At 45.4% G+C, this 15,326-nt stretch overlaps 1 pseudogene; it reads right to left on the bottom strand.

Annotated features, from left to right (window-relative positions):
* Positions 1-9,663: 9,663 nt before the first annotated feature.
* On the bottom strand, positions 9,664-11,319 carry LOC123157587 (phosphatidylinositol 4-phosphate 5-kinase 4-like; annotated as a pseudogene).
* Positions 11,320-15,326: the final 4,007 nt, after the last annotated feature.

Here is a 15,326-nt window from a genome sequence, read left to right as displayed (position 1 = left end):
ACAGTGCACGTGTTCGCCCCCTCTCTCTAAATATCGATCTCGCACTTGTGCATTCCTTCATAGTCTCCCTCCACTAGGCCCCTCGCACCATCTTCTAGCCCCCACCAGATTTTGCCACATGTGCAATCTAGCAGACTCCATGGTTGAACTTAAGCATAATGCACAAACCTCAAAACAAAAGTGGTTCTCTTTTGTTCTGGAATCTTCCATATCATAACTGCCCAAACTTTTTTTTAGTTGAATTGCCATTATTTTTTTTACTTTATGCTTTACAACGCACATTTCCATGAATCATAAAATAGATTAAGGGCTTCTTTGATTCAAAGGATTCTCAAAGGAATTTTGGAGGATTCTAATCATTAGGAATTTTTCTATCTTGGTTGTTTGATTCATAGGTTTGTAAACCATAGGAATTTTTCCATATGATTCATTTGCACTAGATTTCATAGGAAACATCCCATCCACTCAAACCTCTTTGAAAGAATTCTGCGTTTTTCTATGCACAATCAAACACTCGTACAATCCTGTAGGATTCAAGACGACATTCCACTATAATCCCATGATTTTCCTATTCCCGCATTCTTAGCTTTTTTATAAAAATGAATTGATTTTGAATGAGATGAACTATAAGAATTAAAAGAAGGGCTACATCAGGCATATATGACTCAGAGCTTACATGCTATAGTGTGGTATTTATTCATAATTTGGTTGCAAAATCTGATGCGTGTAATGCACGTGTACCTTACTAGTACTTCGAGTATGTGCAAAACACATAAATTAGAATACCAATGGCATGCTACACGGTGTCTCTCTTATAGTTCATGAAGCCACGTGGCACATGTGGAGGCGTTGTCGCGACCTCCTTGCGTGCATTTATCACACTGACGTGCTGCTGGTTCCAGAAGAATGTACTTGTCCTCCCTGAGACATACTGGTGGTACATGCACGAAGCGAAGATGTGCACACACGCCACGCACGCACTCATTCCCTCACACACACGTGCGGGTACATAGGCGGACACAATTTTGTACCAAGATCCACCCCATGTGATAATTTGACGCGTGTAAAGTCGTTCACTTCATTGATGGTCATTTAATACAGCGCATGCAAATTGAGTGGACGTGAGGGCGGAAGAAAGACATTATTACTCCACTGCGCGCATGCGAGTTGTTAAGTCGTGGGTTGCTAGTAGTACTTCCATTGCTCTCCTTCGTATTTTGTGCCATTTTTGACAGTAACATAATATTTACGCATTTGAGCAGTGTAGTACTTGAAATTTATGTTCCGCTAAACTCATTGGGAGCCGTGTCGGGCCTCGAAACCAAAACCATCAATTAATCTTTACCTTGTTCCCATCACATTCGAAAGCCTGCTCACACCTACTAGTACGTACCAAACCTGAACTTGTTCCCACTATGCAGTTATTAGTACTAGTGCTAGTACTTAGGTTATAAAAAGGGGAACTACCTAACCGAATATTTCTCTACCTTTCCTCCTCATAAGTGCTTCTTCTTCGTCCGTCGTTGCCATGGCCGGTGAGCAGAGCTCTTGGTCGAGAACTACTCATAACAAGGGAGCGGCAACCAAGGTTGTGGGAAAAAAAGAGGGATCTCCACCACGCAGAGACCTCGAAAGATCTCTCACGGGTAGGCGATGGCTCCCAGGAGAGCCCTAGCCACGGAGGCGAACATGCCGAGCCGGTGGAGCTGGAGTCGTTATCCCATGACGGCATGCCCGATCAGCTCAATAAGCACCTCAATAAGCAGAACGAGTTCATCCATGGCTTGATGGAGTTGTTGAAGGAGAGCCTCGACGACATGCCCGCTGAGCTCAGTCAGCAGTGGGAGTTGACCGCTGGCTTGGTGATGCTACTGAAGAAGAGCATTGCCTCGGAGAAGAAGGCGACCAGCAAAATCCTGTGACTTCAGGAGGACAAGGCGAAGCTCTGCCACGAGATCGACATGTTGAAGGAGAAGAACGCCGGCTGGAAGAAGCTGCACGAGAATACTAGTTCCTCAATGAAGTTGCTGCAGGCCCTCGTCATGGAACAGAAGGAGGAGTTGGCGAAGCTCCGCATCGAGGACCCGGCTGCTGTCAAGGTACGTAATGCGGCCGTGGATTAGATGATGTAGGCTCGCGTTGAGAAATCCCGCGTCATGGACAGAATGAAGAAGATGGCGGAGGAGACGCCCAAGGAGATGGAGGTCGTGGAGGCGATGAAGAAGCAGTTACTACTCCACGGTGAATTAGATCATTTGGGGTGATAATCTTCCTTCTTCTTTTGCTCCTGTGTTTCATCTTTTGCTTCGGCTGTTTCGCCGCACATGTCACGTTCTCTGCGAGGCATGAATAGAACAATGGTTTTTTTTGAGGGAATGAATAGAACAATGCTAACAATGAGATGACTAGCAAATTAGATCATTTTTTATCGCCATATGGCACTGGGCTGCAGTGTTTCGTGCCCCTCCGTCACAATACTACTCCAGTGGAAAACTTGAGTATACCGCATGGTTCTTTTCTCCTCCTTGATGGTCATCGATGCATTTATACCAGCAGTCAAATCACAAGGCCCCGCCTTCCAGCAGTAATGAGCCATCAAATCACAAAGGCCCTCACCTCTCGTGAAACCGACCAAGCTGGACTGCCCCACCCTCTAGCCTTTTAAAAAATGTATACTTTTGTACAGCAGTAGTATCGATGGATTGCGCCATGGAGCAAAACTTGAAATTAAAAAAAAGGTGGTACATATAGAGAGCGCTCATCGCCAAATTATGCATATAGTACTATTAAAAAGGCTAGTCACAATAATGGTGTCCAGCACAACCCATCCCTCAAATAAAACTAAGCATCCTGGAATTCTTTGACAAAACTAAGCACCCTGAAATTCTTTGACAACTAAAGTGCTGGCTATATGATGTTGGCCATATATATTATACGTATATAATGTGAAGAAATGAGTGGTAGTACTATACCAACTAAAAGATGAAATGTAAGAAATACTAGTATGTACGTACTAAAGAGTTAAAGTAACGAGAAGAAACATAACATAGTTCTGCTGGGGGCTCAGCACAACACACCCCTCAAATTAAATTAAGCACACTTGAAATTAAACTTTGCAACTATTCCGGTAGACACTTCACTAGAACCACAATGAGCAACCACACTGCCACCTTACTCGGAGTCCTTGTCCACGTCCTCGACTTCGTCCTTGTCCCTCTTCCTCTTGGCCGATACTTCTTTGCTTGAACCGCACACTTGGCTGTTGCTCTTCATCCAACCCTTGTAGATATTGAAGCAAAGGTAGCCATCCGTTGCAGCGTAGTGGATGTGGTCTATATCTAGTACATTCCACTGCCATGCATGACGATGAAACATGTATGGAGGTTTCTCCAGTTTACCGTACGAAGGATGAACCATGGCTCCTACCAGGGTCAGCATTGAAGGCTGACGAGAGGACACCAGCCGATTCTTCTGGAGGTCGAAGGTGTTGCCTACAACGAGGCCTATCCGGCACAGGACTTCTTTGTCGTTACCAAAGTCTACAGTAACGAATTTGACTAGGTTGCTCTCGAGGAAGTCCTTCAAATCCTGGCACTCAACATCGGCATGGCATATGTGGTAGACCAAGCATAAGTCATGCACGCAAACCTGGATCACGGCGGGCTTCTTCCTCTCTTCGTCGTTTAGATCCTTCTCTCGTCCCAGGACTGTGGTGTACTCAATATCTAGCCCAGTGACCCACTCATCATCTGAGTCTTCGAACATGCGTCTGAAGCGAGAAAGGCATCCTTTCACCGTCACAGAAGAACAGGTGTAGATGACGTCGTACTCATCGCCGGTGATGGTTCTAACCTTGTACTCACCACCGATCATGGAGATTTGGGACGCCATGGATTTGGGAGGAGGGTTAGGATTAGTGGAACTGCTGTAATGTGAATGGACGGGACGACTAGGAGCGAACCTCCATAGTATTGAAGGACATGCGGGTATGAGTAGGAGCGAACTGCCAGTGTGTGAACGGCAGGGTAGTGGCTTTCCATTCTCCCATGATACGGGCTTATGAGAGCCCTTGGATCTGAGATCGAATGGTTGCATGGCATGATTCTAGACCTATGGGTGAATATCCTATCCTGGAGGGTTATTCTGCAAATTTTCAGCAACTTAGCATGCGACCGTTTGATCTCAGATCCAAGGGCTCCAGCAGCCCGTATCATGGTCGCGCCTACCACGACCATCGCGTTGCTCATGCGGTCGCGCCCTTGGAGATTTAACATGGTGCGTTAGGCTATCTCATGTTGGCATGTCATACATAGTCATCACTTAGTCACTCATACCACAACAAGGTTTTGGCTATAAGGTTGGCTATAAGTGTATTTATTTTTTGTACTTCTCTCTATCTCCTTCTTCGTACTCCCTCCGTCCCATAATATAAGAAAGTTTTTGAGACTAGTGTAGTGCCAAAAACGTTCTTATATTATGGGACACAGGGAGTACTAGTATTTATTGCATTTGCCAAGGAGTGACCTCTTCCAATGAAATGGTGTTGCTCAGTTTGCTTCATTTAATTAGCTCTAGACTCAAAATTGTCTTTTCACCTAGGTACACGCGCTTAGCACCATTTCTTCCTTGGGTCACCAAACTAGTCTCTCTCTTCTTGATTAACTTGCCACATCAGACTTTATGCCTATGTGGCAAGCTTAAGCACATGTAGGAGCAACTAAGTACAATAGTGCGCTTTACATGGCATTTTTGCATATGTGGAGGAAAGAGAGGCAAGGAAAAAGTGGAGAAGTGGGCTCTCATGCAAGAGCCAGCCTCTACTACATGGTGGAGCATTGGCAGAGGCACCTCTATGGAGGTGATCAGGAATCGGGAGACTCCCGCTGGTCGTAGCGCTGCAGTGAAAATGATAATGACAAGTCAAATCACGGTGCCCGACATGTTCAGCAGTAACTCGCTGTCAGATCACACAGCCCTACGTTTGCAGCAGCCTACTCCCTCGTCTTCTCGCGTCTTTGTCGAACCGACTAGGCGGAACTGCCCCACCGCCTACCGCGCAGGAAAAGCCCCGCCCTCGACTTTTAAATAGTATATAGTATACTAATTTTGTATCCATGGATTGCGCCCGCACCATGGAGCAAAGCGTCTAGAAAACAGCGGTACACATGTATGGAGTATACAACATGTCCGTCGCGTTCGTGTTGCACCACAGACGGTCGGTCGGTCTGGCACGCTGCTCTCCGAATGGAACGCACGTCATATTGCGTTTGCACACACATGTGGGACGGCAATTGAGAACCGACCATAGGCACACTCCCCGGCCCCGCATGTCAGGTGACTTAATAGAAGAGGGAGACGAGCGATAGTACTAGAGAAGTGTTGTACTATGTTGGTGCCTGGATGATCCCTGCAAGACACGGAAGATCAGCTCGTCCCTGCATGTGACCAGACTCCAGCAGACACGCCTGGATTGGCTATCGTCTACATATCATGCAGGCTGTGTTGTACATGGCTGTAGTTGTGGTGAGAAATCTAAAAAAAGATTTCTTGTCATCTCACAAAATTAGGTGTCATGTGCTTCGGATCAATGCGAGGGTTAAACAGCGACAACTGAGTTGGGCTAGTCATTGGGGGCACATGCACGAACAGTGACTACTCGGCTGCCATCTAGGTCAATCCGGCTATGTTAATTAGGACATCTATCGACGGACCCATTTTCTACAAGTTTATCTTTAATTTGATCTTTGTTCCTCATCTAGTTTGTCCGTCGGGATTCATGTTGTCTCCTTTGGGCAGTGAGGTTATGATTTCTTGTTGTGTGGCATTTTTTCATGTTATATGTTATAATCCGATGCTTCAGATCAAAATGCCGACAACTGGGCCTCTGAGCCACGTGCATGAAGACTTCTCGACAGTCATTGACGAGGTCAAGCCGGCTCCAGTAGACAAAAGAAAACTAATACTTCTCCACTATATAGGTAGGAGCCTCCGTGCTTGCTTGCTAGTGTTGCTCTCTTCACACTATCTCGGCCTCTCCAGATCTAACCATGACAGGGGTGGCCACACACTCTCTCTCTCTGCTCACCGCTGGTCACAGATCCAGCCGGATCCTCTCCGCCAGGGAAGGTGAGAAGGTGCAATGTTCACGCGGTCGTCCTCGGCGATGGCTCTTACCCACTGTTGGGCGCGTCCCGATCAGCCTACCTTGTCGTTCTCTCCCAAGCACCGCTGGCGAGGGAGGGCCTCCGACCCCTTCTTCCTCGCTGCCGTAGTGTGGGCAGATTCGGCCTCCCGCCGCCCACCTAGTGACATCCCGGCGACCATCAGGTATTACTTCCTTCGAAACCGGCCTTGCTCTACTTCCCGAGCTCCTGACGTCGCTGCATTTGTATCTTTTACTATTTCAGAGGCCCCCTCGTAGATAGGATCGATCGGCTGTTGATATGTCCATTTTGCATCATGCTTTTATATCAAAATTTATTACATTATGGGCTGTTATTACACATTATATATCAATACTTATAGCTATTCTCTCTTATTTTGCAAGGTTTACCATGAAGAGGGGGAATGCCGGTAGCTGGAATTCTGGCTAGAAAAGGAACAAACGTTGGAAACCTATTCTACACAACTCCAAAAGACCTGAGACTCCACGAAATAACTTTTCAGATTTAATAAGAAATTTTGGGCAAAAGAAATAGGCCAGGGGGCCCACACCCTGTCCAGCAGACAGGGGGCGCCCCCCCCCTAGTAGGGCGCCCCCCCTAGTAGGGCGCGCCCCCCTATCTCCTGGGCTCCCCTATGGGCCTCCAACGTCCATCTTCTGCTATATGAAGGGTTTTCCCTTGGAAAAAATCATGGACAAGCTTACATGATGAAACTCCGCTGCCACGAGGCGGAACCTTGGCGGAATTAATCTAGGGCTCTAGCGGAGCTGTTCTGCCGGGGACACTTCCCTCCGGGAGGGGGAAATCATCACCAACGTCATCACCAATGATCCTCTCATTGGGAGGGGGTCAATCTCCATCAACATCTTCACCAGCACCATCTCCTCTCAAAACCCTAGTTCATTTCTTGTATCCAATCTTGTATCAAAACCATAAATTGGTACCTATGGGTTGCTAGTAGTGTTGATTACTCCTTGTAGTTGATGCTATTTGGTTTACTTGGTGGAAGATCATATGTTCAGATCCTTTATGCATATTATTACCCCTCTGATTATGAACATGAGTATGCTTTGTGATTAGTTACTTTTGTTCCTGAGGACATGGGTGAAGTCTTGCTATTAGTAGTCATGTGAATTTGGTATTCGTTCAATATTTTGATGAGATGTATGTTGTCTCTCCTCTAGTGGTGTTATGTGAATGTTGACTACATGACACTTCACCATTATTTGGGCCTAGAGGAAGGCATAGGGGAGTAATAAGTAGATGATGGGTTGCTAGAGTGACAGAAGCTTAAACCCTAGTTTATGCATTGCTTCATTAGGGGTTGATATGGACCCATATGTTTAATGTTGTGGTTAGGTTTACCTTAATACTCCTTTTTGTAGTTGCGGATGCTTCCAATAGAGGTTAATCATAAGTGGGATGCTTTTCCATGTTAGGGGAGTACCCAAGTGCCGGTCCACCCACATATAAAATTATCAAAGTACCGAACGCGAATCTTATGAACGTGATGAAAACTAGCTTGACGATAATTCCCAATGTGTCCTCAGGAGCTCCTTCTTCATTATTAGAGTTTGTCCAGGCTTATCCTTTAGTACATAAAGGATTGGGCCACCTTGATGCACTTTATTTACTTTATTTACTTTTGCTCGTTACTATTTATCTTATCACAAAACTATCCATTACCTACTATTTCAGTGCTTGCACAGAAAACCTTACTGAAAACCGCTTATAATTTCCTTCTGCTCCTCGTTGGGTTCGACACTCTTATCTAGCGAAAGGACTACGATAGATCCCCTATACTTGTGGGTCATCAAGACTCTTTTCTGGCGCCGTTGCCGAGGAGCGTAGCGCTCTTGGTGAGTGGAACTTGGTAAGGAAACATTTATATAGTGTGTTGAAATTTTTTGTTAATTATCACTATGGAAACTAATCCTTTGAGGGGCTTGTTTGAGGTATCTTCACCCCAACCAGAAGAGCCAATAGATGATCCTCAATCTATTGAACCTTATGAAAATATTCACTTTGAGATTCCTTCGGGTATGATAGAGAAGCTGCTAGCTAATTCTTTTGCAGGAGACGGAACATTGCATCCCGACTTACACCTTATCTTTGTGGATGAAGTTTGTGGATTATTTAAGCTTGCAGGTATTCCCGATGATGTTGTCAAAAGGAAGGTCTTCCCTTTATCTTTGAAGGGGGATGCAATGACATGGTATAGGCTATGTGATGATACGAGGTATTGGAACTATAAGCGGTTGAAGTTGGAATTTCACCAGAAGTTCTATCCTATGCATCTTGTTCATCGTGATTGTAATCTATACCTATACTAATTACAGACTCCCAAGAAATTACCACGTTAATTAATAATTAGGAGCCATTAATTTGGTGGGGCCGACTTATTACGGTGTAGATCGACCCATCTATATTTTTCCCAACTCCCAAGAAATTTCCATGTCAATCCAAGTAGTTGCTCTACCAAAGCACCCTAGGATTTACGTGGTGAAAAACAGGCTTAGTCTACAGGTAACAAACACCCAACTTTTGAATAAAAAATCCCAACTCAATTCTCACGTTAAAAAAGTTCATCCGGCCAGCACGCATGTATCCGGTGAGAGTCCATTCATTTAAAAAAAGGTGAGAGTCCACTGATTTTTTTTAAAGTGAGAGTCCATCTCACATACGTTTGTCGCCATCTATCCTAATCCTCCTATGCTTCTATATATAATAATACTAGCGAGTAGTGCGCAGCGGCACGCCGCGCCATATGGATTGATAAGATATTTAGTTTTTTTAAAATATTTGATAAGTTGTCCCAAGACTTGATTCATGGCAGAGTAGTTCATAAAAAAAAGATACATCTAGTAGATACATACTTAAGTGGTCTACAACATGTAGTGATAGTGGAAGTATGAAGCTCCTGTTCTCTCCTTAGACCTAAGATATTGATCATGTTGTAGTTGTAGTAAACTTTACATCTGAAGATCTGAATCAAACCATCGCTGCTGGTCCTAAGCGACATATCATCACAAGCCAACCTATTCAAGTCGATCCACTGAAGCATGTGCGGCGGCACGCCGCACCCATTGGTTCAGTATGTGTTTGTTTTGATATAGTTTCTGAAAATTTGTTGTACGTTCTGCATGTGCGTACCTTTGTAGCCAGCTCGAGTTTTTACGCCTAGCAGTCTATTTTTTTCTATGTATACTTCTTGAACACACTTAACTACGCTACTCATATAATTACATTCTCAGTTTTTTTTTGAACAGCAGACCAACTTAAAGAGAAAGGAATAACATGTAGAACATAAAAAAAGATATGCAACTGATGAATCGTTCTCTTGGCTTGTTTTCTATGAATCATCGCAGATGCAACATTCATATGTGTGACATTCTACTTATATGGAGATCCCTCATCTAACGTCTACACCACCAGGTAGGAAACAGCACATCCCAATTCAAAACTTGTCCATACAGGTGGGCTCCTTCTCTATACATGTCCCAGCACCACTTCAATCCATCCCTGATTGGACATGAACATGTGTTACGTGAAGAATATAAAACTGATTTGTGGAAATGTATTGGAATACTTTACATAGGACCATGGGCCATAAGAATATTGGTTAGCGTCTATAGGCTTCATGAACACATATTTCAGTCTTGTCTATATTCCTATAACTCTGCGTGAAGCAGAGGTACTGAAAGCAAATGCAAATTTCTCTGATTGATCGAATTCCACAACCAAAAGTTCCAAAATCTTCGTAATTTAGAGTTTCAGACTCGCTAACGAAGGAAGATGACAGAAGCAACCCACCTGATCCCGAGCTGCAAGTTCAGCATGAGCTCGTAGTGCTTGTGTCCCTTGACGATGGTCTCCCTGTTGCTTCGCCAGCGACGGGGACACCCACTTGACTTGGCAATGCGCGGCGCCTGGGACGGCGGAGGCAGAAGCGCCGCGCTCTCCCCGCCGTCCTGCATCCTCACGCTCCTCCGCGCGTCGTCCAACAGAGCGGCCCCGTCCACAATGTCACAGGTGATGTCGCCGTCCGACTCCCAGATGCAAATCTTGTCGTACTTCGGGTCGCCGACGGAGCAATTGCTCATCCCGGACACGGAGCTCGCCCGCCCATTGGCCGTCCGGTTACCCGAACTGTTGAGCGGCCTCTGCAGCGGCGTGGACTCGGTGGCGCCGACGTGAACCCCGGCAGTTCCCTCGCGAAGCCATCGCGGGGGTCGCGCGCTGTCGGGGACGCCGCCGCCGGAGACGGGTGGTACTGGTAGACGCCCTTCTGCTGGACAATGCCGCTCAGGCCGTCTCGCTTCCAGAAGCCGACGTAGACGGTGCCGTCGGCCCATCGGAAGGTGCCCTGGCCGCGCGGGCAGCCGTCCTCCAAGCCGTCGTCATAGCGGTTGTCGTCGGCCCAGGCGAGCGCGCCGCAGCCGTCGATGAGGCTGGCCCGCCACTTCCCCTGTACTCGGTCCCGTTGTGCCAGATGTAGCGGCCGGCGCCGTCCTGCAGCCCGGAGCGCGAGTCGCCGTCGTATTGGTCGCCGTTGGCGTAGCTCTTCCTGTTGTCGCCATCCTGGAGGTCCATGGACCAGGAGGCATTGTATGGGTCCCCGGCGGCGATGGTGCAGGTGTCGTCGCCGTCCATGAAGCCGTCCTTGAACTCGCCCAGTAGGTGGCGCCTGACAGCCAGGAGAACTTGCCCCGGCCCGTGGCCTTGCCGTGCCACCACTCCCCCTCGTACATGCACCAGTCCGTCCACAGGTACTTCCCGTCGCCGTGCGGCACGCCGCCGCGCCACTGCCCCGTGTAGAAGTCCCCGTTGGGGGGCCGCGCTCGACGTAGTCCCGGCTGTGGCGGCCGGCATCGTGGACGCCCGCGGAGGACGCCGAGGAGGAGGACTACTTGAGGAAGGAAAGTACATGCATGTCCATCATCCATGCTCAGACCTGGCTCGGTTTGGGTTTGGTCAATCGATAGAACACCTCGCAAGTCGCAGGAGGCCGCAGCCAAGGGGCCGGAGCTGGAGTGGGGCGAAGAGAGAGCAATACTAACGAGGAACAAAAGAACTCACTGCCGCCGGAGAACTCACTGCCGCCGGAGCCGGACACCGACCACCTGACGCCATGGAACCTGCGGCGGATTACCATGGGCTACAGCCAGAATGGCGTCCTCCTGCGCAAGCCTCCGGCCGGTCGAACAGCGCGCGTCGTCCTTCGCACGCGCCTTGGGCCGCTTCCACCTCCTTTCCGGCACCTTCGCCGTCGCGCCGACGGGCAGCACAGGCCTGACGATCTCGCTCCGCTACGGCGACGAAGGCGCCGAGTTCGTCCACGCCAATCGAACTCCTCGTGCACGCCTTGCACCGCTTCCACCCCTTGCCGGCCGCTTCGCCGTCACGTCGGCGGGCAACGCGAGCCTGGCGATCTCGCTCCGCTGCGGCAATGAAAGGCGCCGAGTTCGTCCAAGCCAATCAGGACAAGGCCGCCGGCAGCGGAGTAGCCCAAACCAAAGGAACAGGAAGCAAACAGGTACTTATAGGCAACTAAAAGAAGAGAAAAAATAAAAATAGAATCCACGAAAAAAGCCCAGCAGGCAAACGTGGCGAGATGCATGGCGCAGACATGCATGCCCATGGACGCGTCGAAGGAAGGAAATACAGGAGAGAGACAAATTTGAAGGAGACAAAATCCCAGCAAATTCTAGAAGACAACGGGTCACCGATGGAATTGTTGGTCAACTGCATGTGAGGCAGACGTGGCGACATGCAGCGGCGCGTGGCGTGCACCTGACCTAGATAACTCTGGAACAGGCACGTACAGTCAATCAAATTTAAAAAAAAAAGGAGGAACTCTCTCTTGTAGGATGTGCCGTACACACGTGAATAGACAAGGGCACATACGACAACAAAATCAAACGTGCTTAAAAGACCGACCAAGCAAAAAAATATGATCAATCACATTTTAGAAAACTACCGTGCACACGCGTTATTCAAACAACAACGGTAAAAAAATTCCAAAAAAACCAGAAAAAAGGAACCCTTGCAGGCCTAGTATTCTTAGTATTCATCATCCCTGTAGATGTGCGCCAATACATGCTTCGATCTACAACAGCACGTCGTGTCCTATCCTAGCCCTTCATCGCCTTATGTTGGCAATTTTCTGGCTGCCATTTTTTTCCTCACGTATTGGCAAAAGTATGTATCGATTTTCATCCTATACACGGCCGCAGTACGTGGCCGCCACGAAGGCATGCAACACCACGTGGAAGTTGTGCCACCGATCCAGCTGATCACGCCGCCACATCTAGATTTCTACTGTACTAATTAATGGCCGTTTGAAGTTGATGTGCATGCATCGATTAATACCCAGGTCTGTTTGTATCTTCAATCAATCCGACCGGCTTTCTATTTGCTACCTTTTGTAATTTTTATTGTATTTCCATAATCACAGATATTAAATAGACATTGCTGATCTAGGTCATAACAGGTCCATCCCAGGCAAACCATGTTGATCGAAGTGAAAAAGTAGGACTACGGAAATTGCAAGCATGCCCTACACGAACAAAGCAAGGAGAGCCGATGGGCCGCCAACTAATTAACGATACTCTAATATTTTTTATTTCCAAAGCCTTTGTTCTCTTTCATAAAAGTAAACATTTTTAACTTTTGAAACAAAGCTTATAGTTGGTATAGGGTGGATGCATGAATGTATTCTGATTATTGTTAGTTCCATTACTTATATTCTAGGCGAGAGTAACATTGTTAACCAGCAGGATGCTCTACGATTAATAGTCTCATGGTTGAAAACTATCTTAACGGGCTGTGAGGTAGATCCTAATACAAACAGGATGCATGTCGCCCCCATGGCATTGTATTATATATGGACTATTCTCACGATATCAATACGACACATGGAGTCATGGATGGTGAACAAAATAAAAAGATGCAGCGATATATGGATGTTATTGTCCTGGAAATTGGAAGAAGAGGCTGGCTAATGAGGTGGACTTGAACGTCACTGGCACACCGCCAGCCTTGACGATGTCTAGCGGCAAGGATGGAACTGAGGGAAAAGGCAACATCGAGCAGTGGCAAGGTTGTCGTCACAGAGTAGTCCTATTCCGGACTTCCCATGAAGAAAATCACACTTCGACAAGGTTTCAGTTGAATACAAAGCAGTGATTCTATATTTCAATTTTAAGCACGTAAATAAGTATGCATACAAGCAGGAGAAGAGTAGCCCATATTTAATTATGTTGGAATGTTTGATCGCAGGAAGCAAGGAAGGTAGATATGGTCTGCAAGCAGGAGGTGGAAGTTAATTTCTCAGTTAGTGATGCTGATAAAACCGAGAGTTTCATGCAAATTTTAGTGCTTGCTATTCATCTTGATAATGTACTCAGGTCAAATATTAATTTTGCTTAATGTTAATACATATGAGGCATATTGCATATCTCAAAAAATACAGAAGGATTCGAACAGAGGTGATGTTTAGAGTATTGCATTAGTTAGTTATGTACTAACCTACTGATTACTGCATATATCTGAACTGCCATGTCAAGTTACTACCTATAATTTAATAATTGAAAGTAATGAACTTATATTATATTTACTACATATACGATTAATTTGTTGCGTCGTGTTCGAGTAAACATTCCAGGATACATATAGACAGTCTATTTCCATATCTAATTTTCTTTAAAAAATATTTATTTGTTTAATTTGTTTCCATGTTGCTTGCAGAGGCAATCAAAACCTGTCTCATTGATGGTAATCAATAATCACGAGGTAAATGACATTTGGAGCGGGCACATAAAGATATCAATAATACATAGTTGCTCCATTTTTATCTAAAAGCTTTTGAATCTGGTAGCATTTATACCGATGATCAAAATACAAATTTATCTTCATTAATTATACATCACAATTAATTACGTTAGATAACAATTTTAAGTGCGCTCGATTGGTTTATGCAATTTCTGTATAATATTTTTCTATGTCACATGAGATCTCGGTCTCTTATTCATAGCAGTAGCGTTGTTCTATGTACTGAATTAAGTTGTACCGCCGCGTAAACAAAAAATAATTCTTGCTGAGTTATTTTAATGAGATTACTGTTGAGTAAAATGCTAATGCATATACCTTTATATGTTTGGCTTTTAATAGTTAGGCATTAGTGGTATTAAACGTATATATATGGTTTGCTAAGACGTCACTCTGAATGTATATGTACCTCTGTGAGTGAAGTAAAATAATTATTTCCCATCTTTGATAGTAAATATGATATACACTCACATTATAAATATACAATAGTCAATTTGTACAATTAACCATATGTTGCATATAGACAAATTTTCACATATATTTTTTTAACAATATGGCATCTAATCTTTTACGTGTGAACTTGCAAAATTCATTAATGAAACTATGATATAGCACAATGTATAATGTAAATAAACTTTTGGAATCAAACACAAAAATCCATACAAAATACACACTAGCCCGTGCGAATGCACGGGTTGACGACTAGTTACATACATAATTTCTGGCCTCGCGAAGGAGAAAGCATCGCTCAATCTTGGTGGAGGCTTAAGTCAATGTTATATTCATTCCCCAATCATGAGCTCTCTCGGGAAATGATCATTCAGAATTTTTATGCTCGGCTTTCTCTTGATAACCGCAACCTGCTCGATACTTCCGGTGCTGGTTACTGTATGCTAAAGACTATTGATTTCAAATGGGACTTATTGGAAAGAATTAAAAGCAACTCTAAAGATTGGGGTTCCGACGATCGTAAGGAGTCAGGTATGACACCTAAGTTCGATTGTGTTAAATCTTTTATGGATACCGATGCTTTCTGTGGATTTAGCTCTAAGTATGGACTTGACTCTGAGATAGTAGCCACTTTTTGTGAAACTTTTGCTACTCATGTTGATCTCCCTAAAGAGAAGTGGTTTAAATATAATCCTCCCGTTGAAGTTAAAGTAGTTGCACCTATTACAGTCGAAGAGAAGACTATTACATATAGTGATCCCATTATTCCTATTGCTTATATTGAAAAACCTCCTTTTCCTGTTAGGATAAAAGATCATGTCAAAGCTTCGACTATTGTCCGTAAGAGTAATACTAGGACCTATACACCTCCTGAGCAAATTA

The sequence above is a fragment of the Triticum aestivum genome, chromosome 7B (assembly GCF_018294505.1).
Source record: "Triticum aestivum cultivar Chinese Spring chromosome 7B, IWGSC CS RefSeq v2.1, whole genome shotgun sequence".
Lineage (NCBI taxonomy): Eukaryota > Viridiplantae > Streptophyta > Magnoliopsida > Poales > Poaceae > Triticum > Triticum aestivum.
This window is presented reverse-complemented; position numbering and strand designations above follow the sequence as displayed.